Here is a 23,821-nt window from a genome sequence, read left to right on the forward strand (position 1 = left end):
TCTATCTTTCATAAGTGAGTGCCCACACTCATTCTATAGGCAATAATAGGCGCCACTCATACAGTACCTGATCTAGAGTCTGCAGGAAGGGAACAGTTTCCTGACAGCTGAATATATGAGATTTTTCTCCCACATGCCTCTGACCTTTACAGGGAGACAGACATTTCAGTTGTAATGAAATCCGTAGTCTCTGTTGACAGGGAAAGCATTTACGAATGACAATTTTTATCACATAGTAAATTGTCCCAAATGCAGCCAAGAGAGTAGTACTTTTGTCAACTAGGACTTTCAGCATTGAGCTTAAGCCACCAATAAAATCTGTAAAAACAAAATAAAGTCAAAACTGAAAAGCTTTCCTTGTCTTTATGTCTTCTCTGAAGTTCAAATATCGACAGATTCTTTCTGCTCAAAGAAACGTTCCCTTGCTGGACTTGGACAATTTTGGATTTTAATTCTGTAAATTTGTATTGAGATAATAATATAAGTATAGGTAAGAAAGTGGAGGGGGAGTTAGTGAAGTTATAGTTTTGGAATGGAGTAGATATGAACTTAGAGTGTTATATGCATGTAGAAAAATGTCACAAAGAATTCCATAATTCTTTGCAATCATAGGACCATTAAAAATAACTCACCAGCCGGGCGGTGGTGGCACACGCCTTTAATCCCAGCACTCGGGAGGCAGAGGCAGGCAGATGTCTGTGAGTTCGAGACCAGCCTGGTCTACAAGAGCTAGTTCCAGGACAGGCTCCAAAACCACAGAGAAACCCTGTCTCGAAAAACAAAACAAAACAAAACAAAACAAAACAAAACAAAACAAAAACCTCACCATGATATTTTACATATAAAAGTATTACTATCTGGTTATTTATATACACAGTGTGTCTTCTCTAATAAATTGTATGTTTTCTTTTTAGTTTGAGAATGAAACGTGATGGTAGTGACAAACAACGAAGTTGGATCATATATTTGGAGATCTATGATAAACTACATGCCCTGACCACTATTTGTGCCCTCTGGAGAGCATTTTAACCTCTTCCTTATAGACGGTTTAAGTAAGAATTGGAAGATGTAGCCTGATATCCTTTCCCACCAATGATAATTTACATTTATTTTTTATTAGACTATTTTACCTTAAATATTTTTTGTAGTGTACATAATGTATTTGATACTGGCTCTATTCTTCAGTTGCTAGTTGAAGATAGGGAAATAAAATTATAGAAGTTTTATAAGAAATATTGATCAAAATACAAGATCCTTAATATTTAGGGATCTATGTTTGTCATGGTAAGATGCCAAGACTCTACAAAGAGACAGTAACAGAGTAGTTATATATGGACAAACGTCTCAAAACAACTCACAGACAGCTCTGGGACACGCCTTTGCTTTTTTAACCTATGGTCATAAATAGTGAGTGTCAGAGGTAAAACTCAAAGACCGAAGGATGAACATTAGTTTAAAAAAAAGTCACTGTTTTATCATTTTGTTAGTAATTACATGGACTAACTCAAAATTGAGACTTCTAATCTGGACAATGAAACTTAGTTCCTGATTTTCAACTAACATTTGATAAAATGAGAGAAATCTTTGTTTTTGTTTATTACCCTCAGGTTTCTCAAAAGCCACAATTCTTAAAAAATAAAGTTCTGGTGTACTCAGTGTAAGATAAATTGACAAACCTCCATTTGCTGCCTAACACTTTGAGGAATTTGCAAAAGTGTCAATAAAAAATGATTTACTCAAAATTAAATGCAAGACAAATTATAGAAATAGTTTTACCTCATCTCTAGCTTTTCTCTTTTATTCCACAGTTCTTCATATCTTGTAGTACTTAACATGTTGGATAAACAAGTGAGCAGACATATACAAAGGCTAGTTGTACTTTCCTTCAAAAACCAAGCATTTTCACACACTCAAGATAGCATATCTCACCATGTGACATAATTGCCTGTCAGTCCTGTTACTTTCCTGATTAGGTTAAGGTCATCATTTTGATTGTTGTCTTGGCAACCTGTATTGCTTTATTTTACCTCTATGTAATAAGAATGTTTTTTTTATCATTACTTTAAGGACTGGAAGATTATTCACACACCAAATGCAAATTCATCTCACTAAAACAACAATGTGCCCATATATTGCTAACTTTTTGTAAAGTGAATATATACTTGTGTAATTAAATGCTTTACAAAGTATTCCCAAATGATATGGCATATTATGTCTGGTTTTGTTTAGAGACTTTCATAGTATTTTGAATCCAATTAATACACATGTACTTGACAAGATCTCCTGTCATATCTGTATAAAATTCTGGAAATGTTAAGCTTCCCCGTATGGCAAATAAGTCCCAACGGATACAAACTGAACAGTCCTTGTCAAACATTGGTTCCCCATCATGCATCCAGTCTTCTAGCCACATCAGAGTGCTTTGTATTCTCTAAACTTTTCAAACATTTTTAAACTCTGTGAATGACTTCAAATTGTTTATGAGAGGAGGAGTGGAAATAAAGAAGTGATGTTACTAATTTTAATCTTTTGGTGCACTTGCTAGGCAGTTTGCTCTATTTCATCTTCTCCTCTAAGGTCAAGCTCTAATTCTGCTTATCTGTGAAACTCTCCTGACATTTAGCCCACACTACCTCTGGGAAAAAACACCAAAATGAATCACTCACTTTCCCACACTTAGCCAGATGAAAAGACTTGTGCATTTCATCACATCATGGTCTACCACAGTCCATTGTTCATCTGTCTCTCTCTTTTCTGTACCTCCAGGTCTAAGAAACTCATGAACAGGATAGTATACTATACATGTATACTATATATCTCAGGACCCATAAGATGTCATATGATTGTTGGCATATTTAAGTGCCAAGGCAAAGCTGCTTGAGTCTTCTGGATTCACCACCATGAAGTATCAGTTAGAGCTGTGTTGCATCTGGGAGTCATATAGAACGTAAGCATTATTATTTATTATTAGTATTTATTTATTATATATTTATTATTATATTTATATATTTATTATTAGTAAAACGTGGTGCTCTGTAGGCTACTTGATAGACTATCTCAGATTTTTCTGTTGCTTGTCAGCTGGAGGCTGCCCTTGATCATTGGTCATAAGTACCTCTCTACCCATCAACCACAACTATGACAATTGATTCTTCATAACCAGGCAAGAACAACCTTACAGAATATGATCACAAATATCTAATATATGTGTGTATCATATAAATATATACACACACATATACACATGTGTATGCACTACGTGACACTGGTTATAAAGTGCTCATCTTCTCCAATAATTAATTGCAATTGTCAATTTGATCTAATCTAGAAACACCTACCTGGGAAGGCAGTCTCCGGAAAGGCTTCTCTAGATTCTGTTAACATAGAAAGCTGGTAGCACTTATTTCTTGGGTTTGGATCCCAGACTATATACAGAAGGAGAGAATGAGCTACGCACTGGAAATTCTGAATGCATTCATTGTCCCTCTTCTCTTAACTGTGGAGGTAGCTAGCTGCTTTAAGTTCCTTCCTTCACTACCATAAATGATGGCATATATCTTGGAATTTATAACCCCAAATAAACAAACAAAAACTTTATTCTTCAAGTAGCCCTGGCAAGGGTGTTCTATCACAGCAACAGAAGATGGAGCTAAGATTTGTCCTCCACTAGCAAGAGGAAAGAAAGGATTGTGAAAGGGTACAAACACCAGGAGGCATGGGTCTGGGGAAACACTTGGAGTGCTGGAGCCAGTACTGCAACAAGATAATTCTAAAGAATGGAACACGGTGAATCCAAACCAGAGACCCATAAGCAAGGGCCTCTCTTAAGAGGTTCTCAAGAGCATTACAAAACATTCACATTTATGCCAATAATCATGCTTCCTTCAGTTACAACACTTCGGGTTTTTTACTATTTAATGAAGTGAAAACAGTTATTTAATTAGTTGTTTCATTATTTAGTCACTAGTAATAAGTTGTTAATACTACTTTTTAATATTTGCAATTGAATTTATGCATTTAAAAAACTGCTACTGTAGAAACCCAAGGCCAAAAATGAGGTGGAGCTTGAGAAATCCTGTTGAATAAGGGGAGGAAAGATTGTGGGAGCCAGATGGGTCGAGGATACTACAAAGTCCCACATAGTCACCTAATCTCATAGGTGACTCATAGGAACTCGAAGAGACTGAACCACCAATCAGAGAATTTGCATGGGACGCACCTAGGCCTTCTGCACATATGTTACAGTTGTGTAGCTTAATCTTCTTGTGGGGTCCCTAACGGTGGGAGCAGGGTTTCCCTCTGACTCTGGTACCTACTTTTGGGACCCTTTCCTCCTACTGGGTTGCTTTGCCCAGCCTTAATAGGAGAGGAAGTACCTAGTCTTATTGCAACTTAATATGCCATGGCTGGATAATATTCATAGAAGGCCTTCCCTTTTTTGAAGAGAAATGGAGGAAGAGTCAACGGGAGTAGGGTGTGGTGGGGGAAGAGACTCGAAGGAGAGAAGGGAGGGAAACTGTGGTCAGGCTGGAAAAAATTAATAATTTAATGTTTAAAAAACTGTTCATTTAATTAGGAAGAATCCCTACTTCTAGAAGTAGAGCTATAAGCAGGTATTTTTAATTCATTAATGAAAGTGACTTATTTGTTGAGAACAAAGAGTAGGCTTGCTTGCTAAATAATTAAACAAGTACATATTTAATTATTTAGCTCTGTTTTCATGGGTCCAAATAAGTATAGTTCATAGGTGGCCTGCCATTTAAGGGATGGACCACCCAGGCAAAAGAAACTCAGAATCCTTAAAAATTACATGGCTGTAGTTGTACTTAATCATACCTTTCAAACAAAGCATTGATGATTAAATACAATCTCTGGTGAGATAATCAACTTGCAACTGCCAGGTTTTATTCTAAATTCCAAAATTGTAAAATACTTCAGGATAGAATTCGCACACCAAGCTTTAGTTTAAACATAATTTCTTAAGAAAAGATTTTTGGTTCAATAATTCTAAAGATATACTTGTATACTTGTCCCTGTTATCCTCTGACCATGGTAGGCACTACGTGATACAATGTCTAGTTATTTTTACTAACAGATATAAATAGAAACTCATTCATAAGCAATATAAGTAGAGGTGAGTCTGGTGTGTGTGTGTGTGTGCGTGTGCTTGAATGCCAAACTTAAGGGGTTCATTTTAATTTAGATATACTATGTTAAGTCTACGTTGCTTATTCTTGATATTCCACAGAAATTTAAATATAGAAAGTGTTCTTCCCCTTGGTTCCTGGAATTCCTTTGCTATTGGAATGATGTTTAATTTCAAAGAATGAGTTGGACGTAAAAATGCATTGGGCTTAGAAGAAATCATCCCGGATTTATTTCTCACTCTGTAAACTGCACTTCTGACTTCATTCAACTTCTCCTCTGACAGACAAGTGGGGGCAAAGGATTTAACTTGAAAAATCTCAAAGCCATTTTCTGCACTAAAAGCTTTGTTTCAGGCCGTTGGTATATTTTATGCCTATAGTTATCTTGGAAATACCCAAACACAATCATTTAAAATATGTAAATGTTTATGAGACTTCAAAGGGTGCCCCACACATATACATCTTAAAACCCTCTTACTTGATGAATTTCATGACACACACTTGCAGTAATGGTCTAGCAGTAAGAAATGTTTGTATTTACTTTTTCTTTTCCCTAAGTAAAAATATTTTTCTTTGTTGCTTACGCTACCTTTCAAATAAAGTATTGTAAATGAAGTTACCCTTAATACCAGCTGAGAAACACATTTGGCGTCCATTATTTTAGAACATGTCTAATGGAGTATTGTAGATTTTCTCTTCTCTTGCCCAAACCATTCCAATATAATTCAGCAGAACATAGTCAACACTGCTCGTGTTGGGATGAGGAATATCTTCTTGGCATGTGTGCTTTCTGCCATAAAAATTTGAATATACATAATAGCTGTCTTAGAAATAAGTGTCCAATAACATTATTTATTTCTCAGAAACTTGTCTATTTCACCGCATAAAAAAATGAAAACAATTTTTTATGTGCTTGTCATCTGCTTTAAAACACAAAGCCAAAAAATGGAACTTGGCATTAAGCCAGAAAAAATTAGTCCCACTAATTGAATGGTCTTTGACTCACAGAGGAAGAGCAATATTTGATGCTCAGTTTATAAATGAAACAATTATATGCACCACTGATAGATTCACAACCTAATTTTTCCACAATTTAAGATTATTTAAATTGTGTGTTCATAAAGATAAAAGGGATTTAATGGACACACCGTAACATTGCTGAGTCAAAATAGTTACATAACTATTGATCATACATTCTCATGGTTTGTCCTCAAACACTTAATACGAAGTAAATTTGAAAAGTCAACTCCCAGCTGGGCAGTGGTGGCGCATGCCTTTAATCCCAGCACTTGGGAGGCAGAGGCAGGCGGATCTCTGTGAGTTCGAGACCAGCCTGGTCTACAAGAGCTAGTTCCAGGACAGGCTCCAAAACCACAGAGAAACCCTGTCTCGAAAAACCAAAAAAAAAAAAAAAAAAAACAAAAAAAAAACTGAAGTCATGAGGCCTAAATAGGAAAGTTCAACATTGATACCATGCAGATAATACTTTGCCAGGTAAAGGAAACTAAATTTTATTTTGTTCATCTTTCTAAATGCACCAGTTATAACTTCAAACGTGCCCATATAGGATGCTGAAGTATTTAACCACCCTTGTTAAGCAGTCAAAGGCTTACCTGTCAGCACCTAGCAAAGGTCACAAAGCATTCTTGGGCAGAGATGAAAACACTTCTGTTTTTGTAAGCTATGTTTTAATTTTTTTTTCAATTGCCAGCCTTTAAATAGAATAGCACAAAATGTCAAAATTACTCATCAAGGTGTCTGTGAGAAGGACTCATGAATATGGAAATGAAGATCATAATAGTAAGTCCAGCCAGCCACCCTCCTGGCCAGAGATTGTTCCTGTCATGGCTTCTGAGACAGATGCTACAGAGTGGCAGCCTGTGGGCTGAAAAATCCCATTGGTACTTCTCGAGCGGCCTTAAACATTTTTAAATTGGCAGATTTCATATAAAAATATAGTTTCAGCTTTTCTTGAAAAAGCCAAATATCTGGCAACATTGACCCAAATTCTCACAAGGCAGTAATAGGAAAGACCTAGATAGCTACAGCCTCTTTTATGCACAATTCTCTCAGACATATGACAATCCCCCATCATTATATCATACCCAACCTTCTCTACTCCTTAACTTACCTGCCTTGCTCCTATCTGAGTTTTTCACTTTAGGGTCAGGGAATGAAAGCAGAAATTGCCAAAATATGTCCTACACATCTTAAAGGTGTCTTCCAATTTCTGTTTTACCAGGCTATGAGCGCCTCTCCAGCATATCTTAGATACTTCAGGGCTATCTCTTCCATTTATTTTTAATTTCTTTCTTCTTAATATGCAGGGTTCTCTGGGTCTCCATCATAAACCCTTTAACTTTTCCTATTTTTCTCAGAAAAATCAAATCACACTTACGGTGCCAATTCTTTTTGGAGGTCCCTTAAGTATGTATCTTTATCCCAGACCTCTAGACAAACTGTATGGGTACATTTACATGGAGACACCCCACAGGCACCACTAAGTAAGTTCAGAAATTGACTAATTATGCCTTTTCAATATCTTTTTATCAACATTCTTAATTGTAGTGGCTTCCTTATAATTTACCTGAATTAAGTAGCCAGCTTATTTCTCTGCCAAAAATAAAATCACAACATTGTTCATATCACACCAAACGTTTTGCTGATTCAATACATATTTCTATGGTTCTTCTTCTGATATTTCTGTGAATCATCATCTCTACTACCTAGTAAAGAGATAGGGATTTTTTTCTCTTTCTGCTCTTTAATCATTTTTCAGATCAATTTTATTTCTGATAATTATTGTATTGCCTGTAGTCTAATTCATTGAATTCAAAATAAAAATCAAATTCTCTAATCTGGCATAAAACTAATGGCAAAATAGGTTAATTTAAGTTGTAAGAGCTAGTTTAATAATAAGCCTGAGATAATTGGCCAAACAACTTGTAATTCATATTAAGCTTCTGAGTGTTTGTTTTGGAACTGGCAGGTAGGAGAGAAACCTCCAGTTACAAATGGCATACCAACATGAAGCTCTGGAATTTCCACAGAGCTTGAGATAACTTTTAAAGTAAGTTCTAAACATGTAAAAACAGAGCTGCACTGGGCTTCTTGGTCTCATAGTCTCATGCCAGCAGCAACACAGAGACAAATCTCCCAACAGGTGCCTGCAAGATGGAGCCAGTCACCAACTGACTTGAGCTAAGTGGTATGGTAGGTTTCCACAGTCTCACAGAGGCCTCAGTACAGAGAGGCTAATCAGCTGTGAACTGTATATGGCAGATTCACCTTTTACTCACACAGACAAAAAGGCTTTATGGACTGACTGCATGCTACCTGATGACAGCACTAGGGGAGTTGGAGGTTGAAAATGCAAGCCAATTTCCACCTTGTCTGATGGTCAGAGAGTTTGGAGATTGACAACCAAAGTTGCATTCTCAATTCAGGACGTCATTGCTTGGTTCTTTTAAAATTAAGATAAGTCCATGCCATCCTGACAGACAGTCAGGATATGCAAACATACTTCTGCTCCTTCTTTTGTAACTATGAGGTCACCTAGGGAGGGGATGTCTTCAGAATACACACCTTTGCTACCTAGACTACAGAATGCTAATGATTTGGTGTCTCAGAGTAATAAAGCACTAGACTGTGTGAGTTATCCTTTGTATCATGTTAATAAAGTCTTTTGTTGCCTTCTCCTGTATCCTGCCCGCCCCCCCCCCATTTATGTTGGGTATAAAAGCTGTGGAAAAATAAACACAGGCAAATTTCAGGATTTCGGTAATCACTGGACTATCCTCCCAGTATTATTCTATGTTTTCAGTTTTATTATTTTTATGCATCTTCATATTCTTTTTTTTGTTTTTGTTTTTTTTTTACTGTTGCTGTTTATTTGTTTTGCCTCATGGAGGCAAATTCTTTACTTATATTTCTTCAATTCCCATCCCCCTACTCTGGCAAGAGGTGATTTTGTTGAGGCTGGTCCTCGACAGGGGAGTAAACATGATGTTCCTCTGTCATGTTGGAAAGCTGAGCAGGCTGGAATCAACAACCAAAGTCACCACTCTGGCCCCGGTCATTCCCACTTAGCAGTTTAAACAGGGATCAAGAAACTGATCACAGATATGCAGTAAAGAAAGAGAATCAGACAAAAAAAGAGTTACAATGTGTTTGGTAAATACTCATATGCTTTGTCGAGATACCGTAAGGTATAAACCGAGTCATAGACTAAGAGAATAATTTAAAGATAATAAACTGAGGTCCTTAAGTAGTAAATAGAGTAAAACAAAATTATAATAAGCGATGTAAAGTTGAAAAATACACAGAGAGTCTGGATTATGTATATTATTGAGTTTTCTTTGAATTTTTGTCTGTTGATAAGCTAACTGCAGAGAGATGTTTGATTTTGGGAGATGCTGAACTAAACCAACATGAAGGTATTTTGACTTCAAAATTTGGGTCTAATGATAATGTGGCTTTGGAAAAGAGGTTCTGCTTTTGATTTCACAGAATATGAAAAGCTGTGGATTTCTTCCAGATTAATATTTTTTGATCAAGTAAGAGTCCCCTGAAGACCTATAATGGGGTGATGGCTTAGGCATTCCAACATCCACAATGGTTTAAAGGGTACTGACTGAGATGGACCAACCACAGAAAATACTCTAGTTAGGGCTGGACCATAATTCTAAATATTTTCAGGATCCCCATACAATTACCAGTACCCCCAATCAGCAGGAAGTAGTACAGAAAACTATGCCCAAATTCCCAAAGTATTGTTTATAAATATTTATTTTCATTTAAGAGGGGTTGGTTATAAATGATTAATGGTCATAATCAATCACTTTCTAAAGAAAAAGAGGGATATGATAATGAAGTAATAAAAAACAGTTTATTTAATCTACTTTAATCAAGAAACAACTGTTAATCTTAAAGTTCTTTATATTGGTATGGATTTAGGTTTATTAATACAAATTTAAGGTCAATTTTGTTATACTATATGTCTATTTCTATTCTTATTTAAGGCATTATGTTTATGCAACTCATTAAAAATGTAATGTATAGTTAAGAAACAAAAATTAATAGTCATCTATGATAGTTAAACTTAGAGTCATAGTGTTTTTCTCGATAAGCAAAAATATATTTCAGATGGATAGGTAATCTGCAATCACTTTAAAGACCTACAGAATATGGCATATAAAATGTTTTAAGATTGTAAGTACCGCTATTGTTTGAAGCACAGTAAACACTTAGCAAACACTATTGTCTTTGCATAGCTGAGCATGTTGATACTAAAACCTTAAATGTTTAATTCATAAGTAATTTAAAGTGGGTAAAACTAAATATTATTATTTAAACAAATTTTTACATAGTTGGAATTTTTCACTTTCTGGGGTTCTCTTTATAATATACAACTTTTTTCCAGGACAGGCTCCAAAGCCACAGAGAAACCCTGTCTCGAAAATAAAAAAAAATAAAATAAAATACAACTTTTCTGAAATTTCTCCTTTTAAGTCTAATGCAATAAGGTTGGTCTCTAAAATGTAGAAAGAACTTAAGAAACTTGACAGAAAAAAAAAACCTCTAAATAATCCAATTAAAAATGGGTATTGACCTAAACAGAGAATTCTCAATAGAAGAATCTCAAATCACAGAGAAACTCTTAAAGAAATGTTCATCATGCTTAGCCATTAAGGAAATACAAATTAAAAGGACTCTGAGATTTCATCTTATATCTGTCAGGATATTAAAATCAAGAACGCAAAGAGAGCTTATGTTAGAGAATATGTGGGAAAAAAGGAACACTCCTCCACTGCTGGTGGGAGTGAACACAGCAACTTTGAAGATCAATATGGCAGTTCTCAGAAAATTAACAATCAATCTACCTAAAGATCCAACAATATCACCCTTGGACATATACCCAAAATGATGTTCAATCATACCAAAAGAACAGATGTTCAACTACGGTCATAGCGACTTTATTTGTAATAGCCATAACCTGGAAGTAACATATATGTTCCTCAACAACAACAATACCAAAATGGATAAAGAAAATATCATACATATATACAATGGAGTATAGTATTACTCAGCTGGTAAATACAATGATGACAGGAAATTTCCAGGCAAATAAAGAGAACTCCAAGAAAATCATCCTGAGTGAGGCAATGCAGACCCAGAAAAACAGTCACAGTATGTAATCACTCATAAGTGGATATTGACTATAAAGTGAAGGATAATAATGCTACAAACCCAGAGAGGTTTGGGGTCTCAAGGAAGACACAATGGAGGGGAGATGCATGGATCTCCATGGGAAGGGGAAATCGAGGCAATCACCTGGATGCACTGAGAGCAGGTGGGCATGGGAACTTGAGGGATCTGTTTGGGGTTGAGAGGGAGAGTGCTGAAAGAGATGACTAGAAAGGGGGGCTTTATGGAATCCAGTAGATGCCTGATACAATTGAAACTTCTAAGAGTCTACAGGATGGCCCCAGCTAAGAATCCTGATAGCAGTAGATGCACATCCTGAACTGGCCATCTCCTGTGATTGAATTGTGATTACCCTGGTTGTCATGCCCAGATCCATCTGTCCTTACCTCCTCTTTGTGTCCTCTTGATTATTATTGTTTCTTGTTTTATTTTGATTTGTTTTGTTTTAAGACATTATTTCGCAGCAGTTATCTTGGTTCTCTGACCTATAATCTTTCTACTCTTTCTTTGGCAAAGTTCCCTGAGACTTTAGTATAGGAGTTGTGTTGTACATGTAAATTGGGCCTAGGGACCCCAGAGTTCAGTTGAACTCTACATTATGACCAGCCGTAACTTTCTGTAATGATCTCTGTATACCGAAAAAGAAAGCTTTTTGATCAGGGGTGAGAACTACACTTACCTGTAACATAAGAATAAATATTTTAAAAGCTGTTGGAGGTTATAATGGTTTAGGAAACTAAAAGTTGTAGGTTCTCCTCTAGTCTCCATGGCTACTAGCTAGGCCTTTGGCTAAATTACATTGCCAGATATGGATTCCCTCCTATTTAATAAGTATTAAGTTTAATTATACAACTATTGATCTCCCTTAGTTTATAAATGCCACTAGTTTGAACACCTTGAAAAGATGTAGTCTCTCAGTTTTTCTTAAGGAAAGTAAAGCAAAAACAGAATTTGAAAACATCCAAGTAAGTAGAGAAGCTAGTTACCTCTGTGTGAACTGATGGAGGAAAGGGTCAGAATGGGGGTGTGGGTATCTATTTATTCTGAAGAGAGAAAGCAAGGAACAACTTTAGAAATCCACAAAAGTCACAAAAAGGTCTCTGAACCATGTAGAGAAAAAGGCAGGCATTGCACTGATAAGAAGTGAACAGAACAGAGCACAAGGTGATGCATGGCTCCTGGGTTGTGGTTGGAGAAGGGTGCAAAGGGTAAAAGCTGCTTCCTATAGGTGACACAGTCTAGAGGTAGGTCTTACCATGTGTCCAAGCCCACAGCCCCTACATCACAAGCCTCACATTCAGCTCCTAGGCATACTTAAGATTAAAACATCCATGGACTTATTTACTTATTCTACTATTTAGTACCTGAAAAGCCTTGTACTATTGATTAGCCTTTTTAAATCCTACATTCCCTATCTATATAATTATATTATTACTCAAAGGAATGTGAGAATTATGTTATCATTTTGAAAAATATACTTAATTTTTTATTACTGAGGAAAAGTGAAGTACTTTCTGTGAACTTTTAACTTCAAAAATTATCATAGGTAGATATTATTAATCATATCATAAAGATAAGAAATCTGAGGAATTTAATTATTCATCAAGAATCATATAGCTAGTTATTAGCAAAACAATGATTTCAGTCTGGACTTGTTATTGTTATAACCCAAACACTTGAAACATTGCATTCAGTTTTGGCCAGTATACATAGATATCGCATTATTAAAATAGCTTGCATTTGAATTTAAGAGTCCTTAACTAATTTTTTGTTTAATCTTTCACCCCCTTCAAGGAATAATCCCTGGCAGATCAATATATAAGGTCCTACAGGCTGAGAGGGTCTAGGAAATTGTTACTCTTGTTCTCCCTCAAAGCATTAAACAGTCAAGTTCCTTCTGTAGATGAAAAAAAGGATCTATCCTGGTATTTTAGTAAACTGACCACAGCTCTCTCGCTCCAGGCTATCAAATCTATAAATAAACTACACTACACAGGATAAACAGGTTCAGAAAGAACTAAGGTAAAAAATAATCTTGTTTTAAGGGATACAGATGACTGTTATTGAAAAAATACTTAATTGTGAATTAATCTCAACCTGACCCTTCTGGGAGAGTGTTTATCATAATATACACCCAGGTTTTACTGCAATGCATAGCTGAGGACTGAAAGGCACAGCAGCCCTGAAAAGGTTGTAATGGGATCGCTGGCATTTTATTTTTATCTTCAAAAGAACCAAGAAAACATTTCTAAGGAAAGCCATAAAAATGCCTTTCCTTCTATCCAAAGCATTTGGATTGTCAGAGTGGCCCTTTATTTGGCCCTCTCTGTTCATATTCATTTTTGGTGCTCTGAGCAAGCATCCCTGTGTATATTATCACCTGATCTATAAAGGGAACACTGAGGCCTCACTCAAACTATTAGTCATTGCACCTTGGGAACACTCTTGTGCTTCTGCATGGCTTAGGGTGTAGGGATAGGCATGTACTTATTCATGAAACATGTATTCAATCCTGATTCCAGCCAATGCCCAGACTCTACTTTTCTTTCTTTTTTTTTTAGTTCAAAACCTGTTTATTTTTCCTTTTTTTGGTAAATTTATTTATTTATTAAAGATTTCTGTCTCTTCCCCGCCACCTCCTCCCATTTCCCTCCCCCTCCCCCAATTAAGTCCCCCCCAGCCCGAAAAGCAATCAGGGTTCCCTGTCCTGTGGGAGGTCCAAGGAACCCCCACCTCCATCCAGGTCTAGTAAGTTGAGCATCCAAACTGCCTAGGCTCCCACAAAGCCAGTGCATGCAGTAGGATCAGAAACCCACTGCCATTGTTCTTGAGTTCTCATTAGTCCTCATTGTCCGCTATGTTCAGAGAGTCCGGTTTTATCCCAGGCTTTTCCAGACCTAGGCCAGCTGGCCTTGGTGAGTTCCCAGGAGAACATCCCCATTGTCTCATACTTTTCTTAAATGGACTTTCAAGCCACATACAGCTTCATTTTTCTTTGTTCTTATTGTTTTTCAATTACCAATAGTCTCTCACATATTAAACACCCTTTTCAAAGGAGAACGGCAACATGAAGGAAATACTTATTTCTTAAATTTTTTGCCTGCTTAACACACTTTTCAATACTTTATCCCTAATGTTTTAGGAAGTTTCGGTTTGCAACAAAACTTTGAAAACCTAAGTTTGGGTTACTTTCCTCTCTGACCTTCAACTGTACCTTTCTTTCTCCAGAGTCTAGTGCAATCCTCAACTCATCAAGGAAACTTCTCTTTGCAACATTCTAGACAATTACAGAAAGCCAGAACCAACTACAAGGCAGAGTCGTATAGCCTAGCCCAAGGGATATATTACAACACAATGCCCACCCCTAAGGGGTTGGGGAGGAAGAGTTTAAGAATCTGGGGATCAGGCAACCAATTTGCTGTAAAACTGTGTCTCCTAGAAATACTAGAAGCTGCACCTGTAAAGTCTCACCAGCATAGCTGCATAACATGTCCTGAATGAAAGGACACCAATAGGTTGCTAATACGGAGCCATGAAAGTTTAGGAGTCTTCAACACTACACAAAAACTACATATAATGAGAAAAAAAAAATGAGGGCAGTAGAAAAAAATCTTCTGTAGGGAAAATACACCAATATAAAGTGATCAGATCTGAAAACACACAAACAAGTAACATTATAAAAAATAGACAGATTGTATTTATATGTTTAGAATATGATATATACATATATATGTATATTTATACATAACAATAAAAGAAAAAAGATGGCATGGAATTGAAAGAGAGTAACACATGAGAAGGTTTGGAGGGAGGACAGGTAGGTGTTCTCTGCTTCCTGGCTGTAGATGCAATGATGTAGTAATATGGGCGGCAGCAGGGTTGCGTCCCCAAACACCCCAGCCGCCTGCCCGGCTCGGCTAGCTTATGCCCCAAATAATTACATGGACACTGTATTCTTTTAAACACTGCTCTGGCCCATTTCTAATCATCTGTGTAGCGCCCCTAGGTGCGCTTACCGGGAAGATTCTAGCCTAAGTCCATCCTGGGTCGGAGCTTCATAGCGTGCGTCTTCCCTGGAGCAGGTAGCATGGCGTCTCTCTGAAGGCGTCTGCTCCGGAGAGGAGAGCTGTCGAGTCTGACCTCACTTCCTCTTCCTCCCGGCATTCTGTTCTGTTTACTCCACCCACCTAAGGGTGGGCCTATCCAATGGGCCTAGCAGTTTCTTTATTGCTTAGCTAATGAAATCAACAGATTGATATATGACACTCCCACATCACTTCCCCTTTTTCTGTTTAAACAAAAAAAGGAAGGCTTTAACCTTAACATAGCAAAATTACATATAACAAAACAGTTATCAAATAAAAATTACAATAATCTTTATCATAACTAAGGAAAACTATAACTATAACTAACTATTTTTAACTCCATCAAAGACTCCAGAAAGATACAATACTACATAAACAAACAAGAAAAAAGCAACTTTTAAAACTCTAGAAATGACAGAGACATCTCGCTGCCTGGACAGTCACCCAAAGTTCCTCTGTACCGTTGGGGCATTCATCTTCAGCCTTCAGGCCCATGGTATCCAGCAGACATTTCCATAAAGCAGGAAAATTCAAAGTCAGTTCAGTCACTATCTGTTGTGTCCTGCAGAATGTCTCGTAGACTCTTTCATGAATCAGGAACCCCGAAAGATCATCTCACCTTAGGCAAGTTCAGTAGTCCTCTCTCTGCGGGTTCTCTGTGTCCATTTTATGCAACAGTCCAGGCAAGAGCAGTTTCTTGCCCAAATGGCTATTAAATTCCATAAGGATCCTCTTCGATGCCCATCTTCCTCTCGAAGTAAATTGGTGCCGCCAGGAGCAGACATGTCTCATTGTCATGAAAAGTCCTAAGTTATTAAAATATTAAATGTCCTATTCTGTAGTCTTTGAAAGATATGAAGAATGTCTATCTAACTGAAATGTATACTCTATATATCTAGAAAATCTAACTAACATGACTACAAGCTTTACTATTATCGATGATTACCCATTAACAACCTATATTTCCCAATTATACATTTTAAAAATGAACTACACAATCACAACACCTTATTCAAGATCAGAAATACATATACATATAACAAAATTGACCTTAAAATCCATACCAATGCAAATTATTCATACCTATATCATTTCCCCCTTTAAATGTAAAAGAACATTTATAAACCATATTTGGGAACATGGGCGCAGTTTTTTCTCTCCAAACTGCTTCCTGCTGAATGGGGGCGTCGTTAATTAGGTCTTTCATGGTATAACCTGTGTGCTAGTTTCATCTCAGTTGGCAGTTGAGTGAAGCAATTTTCTGAAGATGTTCACTGCAACCCTTCAGGAGGGCGTGGTCCATCATACCAAATCGGAATAGAAGAAATGAACAGGGTCTCATCCTCTGTGAAAACAAAAGTAGACTCTCTCCAAAGCATCATATCCTTAGACCCAAATTCTGAAATCGTAATACCCTTATATCCATTCTGGTTTAGCTTGGCAGCCCATGTAATGAAATGTCTCTCTGTACTTAGCTCCTTCACAGTCAAAAATTTTAAAGAAAACACAATAATACAAAGAATCCAGACTCTCTGTGAATTTTTCATCTTTACGCGGCTTATTTTTACTCTATCACTTTACTTTATTCTGTCTCTTTAAAGACTTTACCTTTTTTTTTTAAACCATTAACTTTATTCTCTATATTCTTTTTCTTCTCTGTCCCAAGCCTACGTACATTCATCCAACAGTGTGACTCATTCAGTGGTCTGAATCTGTCCTATTGTGAATCTGCAATTTTTTACTATCCAGGAGCACTTTTGATTTGCGCCTTTAAATCACTAGGCGCTTAAGAATCTAAGCTGTGACATTCCTAAGTTAACTTTTTGCTTTTTGAGCATATATCTTTGACCTGGAATAACCCTGTAGACCAGGCTGTCTTTGAACTCTCAGAGATCCGCCTGTCTCTGCCTCCCAGGCATTGGGATTAAAGGCGTGTGCTACCACACCTTGAACTCACAGAGATCTGTTCGTCTCTGCCTTCTAGGCACTGGGATTAAAGGCGTGTGCTACCACACCTTGAAGTCACAGAGGTTTACTTTAAGAATTTTAACTTTTAGTCTGCATATATTTTAACACTATAAATCATTTAAAATTTTTCTTTGTCTTTGACGTTCTCTTTACCGTATCTCTGTTTTTCTGACCACATGAGTCTTTAATGTACCAAGCAATATCAGTAGGACTAAAGCCGTGGCTTTGACGGCTGGATCCTTAGCTTTCCAGCCTCATGGCTGAGGTACTGGCTGTAAGGTCCCTGCCAGCAGCACAGAAATTCTTTTCATCCAAGTTACATCCAAATCTGACACGCAGAGCACTGTGCAGTCTGAAAACACGTCCCTGTATGGCGGCAGGAATCCGCCATGCTCTTCTGCCTGCCTAAATTAAAAACTTATGTGGAAAAAGTCTCTGAATTAATTATAAAAGGTAAGCTGAGACTTCGTCAACTAGCAGGTATAGACCCAGCAGAAATTATAGTGCCTTTTACTACAGAAGAAATAAAAAAGTTATGGGAAGACAATGAACCGTGGCAAAGAGCTTGTGCTAATTTTTTGGGAGAAATTAATAGCAACTATCCCAAAAGTGGTAGACTTAACCTCATAAAAAGAACTTCTTGGATTCTTCCTAGAATTGTACGTGATGCTCCAATAACTGGAGCCCGTACTTTCTATACTGATGCAAATAAATCAGGGAAAGCAGGTTACAAGTCAGATGAATTGAGTAAGGTGGAACAAAGCCCTTATAATTCTGTCCAGAAGGCAGAATTATATGCCATTCTTATGGTGCTAAGGGATTTTAAAGAACCTCTTAATATAGTTACAGATTCACAATATGCAGAAAGAGTTATCTTGCATATTGAGACAGCTGAATTTATACCAGATGACACAGAGTTGACTTCATTGTTTATCCAGGTACAAGACATAATCAGGAACAGGCTTTGTCCGATGTACATAACACACATCCGGTCCCATACAGGTCTGCCTGGTCCTCTAGCCCAAGGCAATGCTGAGATTGATCAATTATTGATTGGAAGTGTGTTGCAGGCCTCAGAATTTCATAAGAAGCATCATGTCAATAGTAAAGGCCTAAAGAAAGAATTTTCCATTACTTGGCAACAAGCTAAGGACATTATAAAGAGATGTCCTACTTGTTCTTTCTATAATCAAACACCGTTGCCTGCAGGGAGTAACCCAAAGGGTACTAAGAGAAATGAAATCTGGCAGATGGATGTGTTCCACTTTATGGAATTTGGTAAATTAAAATATGTACACCATACCATAGACACGTATTCAGGTTTTCAATGGGCTACTGCCCTGAGCTCAGAAAAGGCTGATTCAGTAATCACACATTTATTGGAAGTTATGGTCATCATGGGTATACCTGCACAAATAAAGACAGATAATGGTCCAGCATATGTATCTAAGAAAATGAAACACTTTTTTGATTATTATAATATAAAACACATTATAGGTATACCAAATAATCCTACAGGTCAGGCAGTTATAGAAAGATCAAATCGTACTATAAAGGATATGCTGAACAAACAGAAAGGGACCGAAAATACCCCCAGAAATAGATTACATAATGCTTTATTAACCTTGAATTTTCTTAACGCTAATGAGAAAGGAACGACAGCAGCAGAGAGACATTGGATAATGGAAAAGTCTGCTGAACTAAATCAACCGATTTATTTCAAAGATGTGCTGACCTCTCAATGGAAGCCAGGAGATGTGCTACGTTGGGGAAGGGGTTTTGCTCTTGTTTCCACAGGAGAAGAAAAATTGTGGATACCATCAAAATTAATAAAGTTTCGATTTGAAGAGGAGAAACCTCTTGGAAAGGAGAAATGACAACTCATCCACAATGATGATATTCATACAGGTGGTAAGAAAAACATATAGAATGGGGGCAGGGTTCTGTTCTTATCTCCACAGGAAAACACTCATCTTTGAAAAATTCAAGGGACCCTGGATATTTGGATACTGACAGATGGAAAAATACCTGCCCAATAGGAAATATCAAGAAAACTGAAAGGGTTGTGTAAGTAATATTAAACCATATTTCTAAATTTATAAAGCTGGTTTTGAAGTTGGACTCTGGCTCAGTCCTTCTCCAATTCCAAGCCTGTTAATAAGAGAAAAACCCAGAGTTTCTGGAGTTTCTGTCTCATGTGAAGAGCCATGATATGGGACAGAAAGAAATATGAGTTTAGAAAACATCTTTGCTTTTCTTCATATCTATCATACTTTTCATTGAACATATCTATCATGCCTTTCAGTGAATATGTATATATATGTCTATATATGTCTATATGATTAATGTTTAAGTTTTTCACAATGAACAATGAGTTTTTCCTGAAGTGACATTTGAAGTTTCCAGGAAGAAGATGGGGCCCCATAACAACAACTCCACCTGCTTGATATGACGTCATGATACTGATAGCGCTACAACAAGACCTGCTTTGGGTACCAGCTGCACAAGACAGTTCCAACTTGGTTAGCTGAAATGGTGCACATCTTATACAACATTTTGGCCAGACCTGCACAAAATACTCAGAGACTATTGGCAATTTTAAAAGACATTGATCTTGAAATTTAACCATCATTTTACTTTCACAGGATCCCCCAGAAAGAACGTCGCCCCTATGACAGCTGGAAGTAATTTTAGAGGACGACGTCCCCTCTCCCAGTAAAGTTTGCCCTTGGGTTTAGGGACATCATTTAGGGGTTGATTATAATTAGTATACGATTGAGGGTTGGGGGAGGAATTTTATAAGCTCAGGGATCATTTTGAAAAAAAAAAAAAAAGAAGGATGATGGGATAATAGATTTGTAATTGTGAGTTACTGTTGTTAGACAAATATATTGATATAGATTCTTGTATATTGATACAAAGTTAACTCGTATTGACTATTGTATGCATTCATGTTTCTACCTCTGTTTAAAACATTTTTTATGTATTGACATATATTGTATTGATATATATATATATATTGTATATATTTACCATATTGCAGTGTACATTTCTACCTCTGATTAAGATACTTATAAAATGTTTGTGTATTGATATATATTTACCTACTGCAATGTATATTTGTACATTGTTTATATTTGGAGGTCATTGTCCTCATTTGTTTCACAGTCGTTTATTGTCTTAGTCTTTAAGTTAGATAGATATTGAGAATTATATAGACTAATAGTCATCTAAGTTTGTCATTTATAATTAGACTAATCAGGTTCTTTAGATATATAGAGATTATACTCAGTATAGATAGATAATCTTCAACTTCTTCAAAGAGCTGTAGAAAATGGCCTTTAATCTAACTCAGAGTTTTGTGGTAGTGAGACACAATTGCTCCTGGCAACACCACTCTATTCCCGAGAGAATGTTGAGCACCAAAGACACTCCACCTGGAGCATTTCTTTTTGGCAGAACTGGCCTTGGGGCAAAGAAATGCCCATACCTCAACCACTGACAAAGATACAGAGCATGCATCAATGGATAAAACAGGGCTGTCTTATCCTGCCAAGACAGGGTAAGATAGTTTTGAAAGTTGCTTGCCTTTGAAAATGGTGTGTCAGTTATGTTAGGCCTTAGCCAAAGTTGGTTGCTTCAACGCTGCTAATGTGACTTTGGGTGATTGCCTAGGTAGCTAGTTGTCTCTGTGATTTGATGCATGTTTTGGAAGTTGTTTTACTGAACTTCCTAATTACCCAGGTAACATTATTTCCCTTCTCAGATCTTTGATGGGGTTGAAGACTATATAAATGTAGTTACTTTCTCTCATGACTTGGCCAAGTTATTTATTATACAAGACCTAAGCTAGTTAGAATAGGATATTTGTACTTATTGTATATAATTTCATAGTAGGTGTAGAACTCTCTTATTTAAACAGAAGGGGGAGGTGTTGCGGGAGGTCCTCCCACTCCTCCAACCTATCGCCGCTGAGATACCAGCCCCTTGGGGCGTGGTCTCTCTCCCTTTAAAAAAGCGGCCACTTCCCTCTCCTCTCTCTCTTCACTTCCTGCTCCGCCGGCGACTAGACTCCTGGTCGCGTAGAGGGCTGTTGCCTGGGACAGTGATCTGTAAGTTTTTCCCCTTTAAATAAATATCACCCTATTAATCATAATCCCAAATTGGGGTGGCATTGTTTGTGACTTACGCCTTCACAATGAGATCTGAGACTTCTCTCTACTGCCTGCCATACTTTTCCCACCACCATGAACTATGTTCCTTGTTAGACGACAAGCCTCTCTTCCATTAATTTATTTCCTGTCAGATATTTGGTTACTCACTGAGGAAAGTAATAAAGTCCACACTTGCTGTAGGGTAATGCTTTTGTACACAGTAAAGATTTGTCACTCAATGTTGGTTTAATAAAATGCTGATTGGCCAGTAGTCAGCCTGAAAGTATAGGTGGGGCAACCAGACTAGGAGAATTCTGGGAAGAAAAAAGGTAGAGATACAGTTGCAAGTCAGACATGAAAGAGGTAAGATGAGAATGTCTTACTGAGAAAAGGTACTAAGCCACGTGACTAAATATAGATAAGAATTATGAGTTAATTTAAGTTGTAAGAGCTAGCTAGCAATAAGCCTGAGCAATAGGCCAAACAGTTATAATTAGTATAAACCTCTATGTTTTTATTTGAGACTGAAAGGCTACAGGATGGGGTGGGACAGAAACTTCCATCTATACACTTCACAGCAGTTTTGTGATTATTATATTTAAAGTGTAGATTTTAATTCCTCAAGGTATGGTTAAGGGAAAGGTTTTTATTGGAGATAGGAGGGAGAGTACAGCTACAGGCATCTAGAACCGTTCAGAGAATACAGATAAAAGAGTAGTCTAAATATGGTCAATAGAATGGACCAGGTCCTGAGAGGATGGCCTTCAGAGAGGAAGAGAGGAAAGGAAGACAAAAGAGAGAGCAAAAAAGCCAAGAGAATGTATTGCTGAGATATCGGAGGTACATAGGAATGAGAATGTGGTATGAAAACATATTAGCTGGAGAAGTTCAAACAAGGTAGAAGGCAAGGTGAGAAGTGATTGGGTACCAGCAATGACAGGAATTTTCAGTACTGAGAAATACTGGAGGCAAGCATGCACTTTGGTATAATAGATACCAGTTTGTTGTTTGTCTTGAGTTTTGTTTAAACATGACAATTACTAAACACAGAAAGTGTTCAAACCAGTGAATGATTCCTTTCTTTGTACCTAGCCATAATATATTGGTTCATACTATTTTTTGCCTATATTTAAAGTAATTCTTTAAATCTTGCCAATAATACTCTGAGTTAATCATTTCATTTTTCCATCAAATTTCTGAATACAAGAGTACTGCTCTTTGTTTCTTTTCTTTAGTATATAAATATTCTAAGCTCCAGAAAACTGGATTTCCTACCAATTTTTTTATTAAAATTTACTCTCTAGGCAATTCAATGACTTCCTGGCATCATTCTTGAATATTCATTGTGTTCTGTCTCCACTGTTACATGACATATTTCTCTTGGAATCATGTCTACCTTTCTCTTTATTCCTTATCTCTGATTATTTCTAAATTTTTCTAAAATAGCAACAACCTTCTTCTTGAAGGCATTAAGGCTCTTTCTCCAGCCTTTGTTGTAGTTTGAACATGAAATATACCCCGAGTTTTTGGTCTTCAGCTGATGGTTATAGGGACCAAATACACTATGACCATCCACCTTATACTCCTGCCATCATCACCGTCATACCAAGATGCACTATAATCCTTCTTTTTTTTTTTTTTTTTTTTTTTTTTTGGTTTTTCGAGACAGGGTTTCTCTGTGGCTTTGGAGCCTGTCCTGGAACTAGCTCTGTAGACCAGGCTGGTCTCGAACTCACAGAGATTGTGCTGGGATTATAACCCTTCTTAATCTGTAAGTGAAATAATTTCCTTCCTCCATAAGTTTCTTCTTGTCAGCATTAACTCTCAGCAATGAGGAAAAAAAACAAAATTATATCCTGCTACGTTTCAACAAAGCTTCAAACCATATTGCAGTGGATTACTGACTGCTTCCCACTTTCTATTTTCCTCTTAAAGAGGCTGACACTTTTAAATACACATCCCATGCAGTGAATGGCTCGCTGAATTTACAATCAGAGATTACTAGGTAGAACTTTCCAAAAATATATCTGAAGTGACTATCATTAAAGAACACCTTTCCAGTTTTCTCTTTCATCTTTTTTTTTTCTGTCTCAAATATGGACATGACCCTTGAATAGATTGGGCCACAGGACAAATGCTTCATTCTAGGAAATAGAATGACATAAGATACTTGAAAGTATAGTGTCAGAGAGCTTTGTTCTGGCATGAAATTGTCACTACCACTCTGACTAGAGTTTACTTCTTAGCCAGGAAAGACTAA

The sequence above is a fragment of the Microtus pennsylvanicus genome, chromosome 2, assembly GCF_037038515.1.
Source record: "Microtus pennsylvanicus isolate mMicPen1 chromosome 2, mMicPen1.hap1, whole genome shotgun sequence".
Taxonomy (NCBI): Eukaryota; Metazoa; Chordata; class Mammalia; order Rodentia; family Cricetidae; genus Microtus; species Microtus pennsylvanicus.